Source organism: Anopheles moucheti (assembly GCF_943734755.1).
Source record: "Anopheles moucheti chromosome X unlocalized genomic scaffold, idAnoMoucSN_F20_07 X_unloc_3, whole genome shotgun sequence".
Taxonomy (NCBI): Eukaryota; Metazoa; Arthropoda; class Insecta; order Diptera; family Culicidae; genus Anopheles; species Anopheles moucheti.
In genome coordinates this window covers 700,001-705,000 of record NW_026453537.1, presented here as the reverse complement: position 1 = coordinate 705,000, position 5,000 = coordinate 700,001, and positions in this window count along the sequence as shown.

The window sequence follows — 5,000 nt, the reverse complement described above, 5'->3', positions numbered from 1 at the left end:
GATGTGGGCGGCATCGGCGCGATCTTGCACAACTTTCGTTCTCTTGATTAGGTTCTCTCTCGCTCGAGGCCAGTGTTTAAATATGTTCTAGTGGGTCTTTACCTTCGCCCTTGTGTCACACACTTTACGCGTTCGATGGCTGCCATTGGGAGTGTGCGCACAGGTACGAAGGCCACTGGCCTACGGTCGCGCACGCTCAATATCGTAGTATAGACACACCTCTCTCGCGGGTCTAATTGGCGTGCGCGGCCCCCAAGGTAACATAGCAGTTTGTTCTGCTGATACCGTGTTTCTCTATCTCTCTAAACAACTCACACAACAACATATATGTATTGATCGGTAATGATCCTTCCGCAGGTTCACCTACGGAAACCTTGTTACGACTTTTACTTCCTCTAAATCATCAAGTTCGGTCAACTTCGGCCATGCCAGCTGCAGCTCACGAAGGAACCGCGGAAGGTGTGCCTCCAGAGACCTCACTAAATAATCCATCGGTAGTAGCGACGGGCGGTGTGTACAAAGGGCAGGGACGTAATCAGCGCTAGCTAATGACTAGCACTTACTAGAAATTCCAGGTTCATGGGGACCGTTGCAGTCCCCAATCCCAACTAAATGAGCATTTGGGTGATTTCCCGTTCCTCTCGGAATGGGGGCGCCAATTGGCGAGAACACGCTGCTGCTCACATTGTAGCACGCGTGCAGCCCAGAACATCTAAGGGCATCACGGACCTGTTATCGCTCATTCTCACCTTGCTAAACACAAGTTGTCCCGCTAAGCAGGGCAAACGTGGCCGACGACCGCCCGTGAAGGGGCCGCCGGCCTTGACGTCAGGTGCGCCCGGAGGTGCACTGCTGACAGCGTTCTAGTTAGCTTGTTTGAGTCGCGTTCGTTATCGGAATTAACCAGACAAATCATTCCACGAACTAAGAACGGCCATGCACCACTACCCTTAAATTTGAGAAAGAGCTCTCAATCTGTCTTACCTCGATAAGTTCGGACCTGGTAAATTTTCCCGTGTTGAGTCAAATTAAGCCGCAAGCTCCACTTCGTTTTTTTTTTTTTTTTAAACAATTGCAGGTTTTATTGTTCATAAACATTATGTTCTAAAAACAATAGCGTAAACCCACGCTCTTGACGAACGACGTCGCCCGCCAGGGATTTGTCGTGCGTCATTATGAACCCTTTCGGATGTCCCTACCCAATCTCTTTATTAAATTGCTCTTTCCTTTACCCGCATATTGAAAGCGTACGCTAACTGAGTCCGCATGACTCGCTCGTATTTTAACACTTTAGGCTCTCAAGTTAGCTCGCAATCTAGCGATCGGACCATTCCGCCTCGCTGGCGGAAGCCTCCTCCGCAGCTGTCCATCGCCGACCTGCAGCTCGACGTCTTCTTTCATTCTCTCGTCTATTCCGCCGAGACCGGATTAGATCCGCCTCCGTCGGAATGGACCGACGACGGCGCGTTGTCGAGGGACCCTCTTCGCGGACACGAGCTCTCCACACTCGCTGCATGAACAGTCGCCTCTCGTGGCGAACTCTAACCGTTTCAGGGGAAGCTGGTTCTCCCCTGCTCCGCCGAGGGATAGGAGGAGGAGCTAGGCCCTCGCGCTCCGCCTCTACTGCCGCCCGCAGTACCTCGTCATCCCGAGCGGCCAGTGCTGCTGCGACGTCCGCAGCCAGTCGCACACGCGCCCGATCCTCCGCCCTGCCGCGAAGCCGTCTGTTGCGGGCAGACCGTTGACGCGCTGCTCGCGTTTCATTTACCCGTCTCGTGATGTCTTCTACGAAGACGTCTTCCACTTCCTCGCCGAAGAGTGCGGCCACACTTTCGAGGACCACTTCCTCGTCCTCGGCGAAAGCCGCTTCCGCTCGACCGCTGGCGAGGGCCTCCTCATCGCGCCACAGCTGTTGCAGCACGGTGGTGATGTTTTTCGCTGCCCTTTGAATGCGATCCCACCACTCCGCACTCTCCAGCAGCTTCTCGGCCATGTTGCTGAGCTGGACCGATTCGGATGTCCCCCAGCCCAACAGCTCACGTCGGATCTCCTCGAACACAGGGCACTCGAACAAGACGTGGGCCACCGACTCGACCGACCCCACGCACCGTGGACACTCCGGGGACGAAGCGAAGCCGCAGACATGCAGGTACTCTCGGAAAAATCCATGTCCGGAGAGCACCTGCGAAAGGTGGAAGTCCACCTTCCCGTGCTTACGTCCCGTCCACCGGTGCAGGTCGGGAATCAGGCTGTGTGCCCACGTCTGATAGCGGCTGGCCGATGGTGTTGCCGCCGCACGGTCCCACGCGTTCTGCCACTCTATCATCGTGGCCGCTCGCTCCATTGCTCGAGCCTCCTTCCTGCTGATGCCAGGTTCAGCCGACAGCCTGCTGTGGCACCTTGCGTCCTCTTGGATAATTAGACGGTAGGGTACAAGACCGGCCATCACCACCGACACCTCATAGGACACCGAGCGAAACGAGCTCGACACCCCGCGTGCCAGCGGCTTCTGCACCTGGGCCAGTCGTCTGCGGCACCACTGCATATCGGTCGCCTTAGCCCAGATGGGCGAGGCGTACCGAATGACAGACTCCGCAACTCCTGCCAGCAATCGCCGCTTGGCCACCTGCGGGCCGCTGTGGTTTCGCATCACCGAGGTGACAACCGCCACCGCACGGAGGGCCTTGTCCGCGGCCGCTTCCACGTGCGGTTTCCACGATAGCTTCTCATGAAGCTGGACCCCCAGATAGCGCATCGATCTCCCAGTGGTGCAGGTCACTTCACCGACGCGTACCGGAACCTCCAGCCGTCCTCGTCTCAGACTCGAAATGAGCACCGCCTCGGTCTTGTGGGGGGCGAGACTGAGATGACGTGCCTCAAGCCACCCCATCACCGCCTCAATCGCTGTCTCGGCAACCGTCGCCGACTCCTCCGGTGTGCGGCCCTCGGCCAGGATGGCGATGTCGTCAGCAAAACCGACGATGGTGGCCCCTTCAGGGAGCTGGATTCGCAGAACGCCGTCGTACATGACGTTCCACAGAGTCGGGCCAAGGATTGACCCCTGTGGAACGCCTGCCGTTACCCGACGTGACACCGGGCCGTCATGGGTGTCGTACACCAGCTCCCTGTCGGTAAAGTAGTCGCGGAGAAGGAGTTGCAGCTGCGCTGGGACCCCTTTCTCGCGCAGGGCCATCGCTATCGCCTGCCAGCTGGCAGTGTTGAAGGCGTTCTTAACATCCAACGCCACAACCAGCAGGCAGCGCCTGTCCCGCTGGTTCGTCCTGCCGAAGGACATCGCGCGCTCGCCTGCCTCCACCACCAGCTGGATCGCCTGCAGGGTGCTTCGCTGTCTCCGGAATCCGAACTGGTTCTCCGCTAGCTGAGGCGACTCCGGATCCTCGAGGTGCTCATTAAGCCTGTCGAGTGCCGTCCGCTCGAACACCTTCGCTGGGTTGTCGATCAGGCAGATCGGGCGACAGGACGACGCTTCGCCCGGTGGCTTACCTGGTTTAGGCAACAGCACCAGCTTTTGCCTCTTCCACTCGCGTGGAATGACGCCCGTGTCCAGGCAGCTCTGGAAGACCCCGACGAAGGACTCTGGATGCTTGCGGATGGCAACCGTCACCGCAGCATTTGGCACTCCATCCAGGCCAGGCGCTTTCCGCGGATGCAGCTCGCTCGCTATCGCCTGGAGCTCCGCGCAGCTGATCGGACGGACCGGAGTGTCCCCTTCCGAAGGCGCGACGTCCGGCCACTCGACCGGGGGATGCTCCGGAAACAGCTCCTCGACGATCCGCTGCAACACCGCTGGATCGCGTTCACGCGCCGTCCAGCTGCCCCGAAACCGCAGAAGGACCTGCCGGAACCACTGTCCCGTCTCGTCCGCGGCTAGGGCCTGCAGCCACTCATCGAACTGGCGCTGCTTGCTGGCCTTAATTGCCGTCCTTAAGGCAGCACGCGCCTCCTGGTGCTCCTGCGATGCCAACTCGACAGATGTCTCGTCCAAGGCCGTGCTCTGCCTTTCCCGGGCCAACCGGCAGCGCTCGGTCAGCTCCTCAATGGCCGGAGTCCACCAGTACACATTCGCGCTCTTTCTCTGCTGAGAGTGGCCGATCCTTGCCATGGTGGCATCGCAGGCCTCTGCGAGCACCATCCCCAGGCTTGCCGCATCGGTCACCCGATCGGCAAAACGGGTCGCCTCGAGTGCCATTTCGAAAGTACGGGGGCAAAACTGGCGAGTTCGCCAGCGAACACCCGCCTCCCGTACTCCGACGCCTTCCAGCCGCTGGATGCCCCGTCCGGGCCGCTGGCCAGCACGAGGCTGTTGCCCGACCGCAAACCGGATATAGCGGTGGTCGCTATAAGAGTAGCGGTCTAGCGTCCTCCAGGAGCTGATGACCTCCGCTACTCCATCCGGTCGGCAGAGCGATGGACTCGCGAAGGCGACGTCCACCCTGCTGGGCCGGGCCACACCGTTTCCCAGGAAAGTCGGCTCCGTTCCGCGGTTGAGCACCTCCAACCCGATGCTCGTTGCCGTCTGGAGGAGCGCCTCACCCTTAAGGTTGGCACGCTCGCTCCCCCAGGCCCCGTGCCACGCGTTGAAGTCACCGGCCAGGACGACGTGGGGGTGACCTCTCGCCAGAACCTCCAGCCGGTCCATCTGCCGCTCGAAGTCCGGGAGCCCGACAGATGGCGGAATGTAGCAGCAGATAAAGACTATACCTGCTACATCTGCTGCCACTATGCCTGGATGCTGTACACTCCTCACCCGCTGGATGGGGAACCGTTGGCCGCTGGTGACAATCGCGGCCTTGAGTTGCTCATCAGACGCCCAATTGCCGTTGTTGGCCGGCACTGCGTATAGCTCCGTCACGAGCATAACGTCTGCTCCTTCCTCCCTCATACGCTGGAGCGCAAGATCTTGGGCGCTCCTGCTCTTGCCGATGTTGATTTGGAACACCTCAATCATCGTCGGGCCGTATTTTTGCACAGGGCGGAGG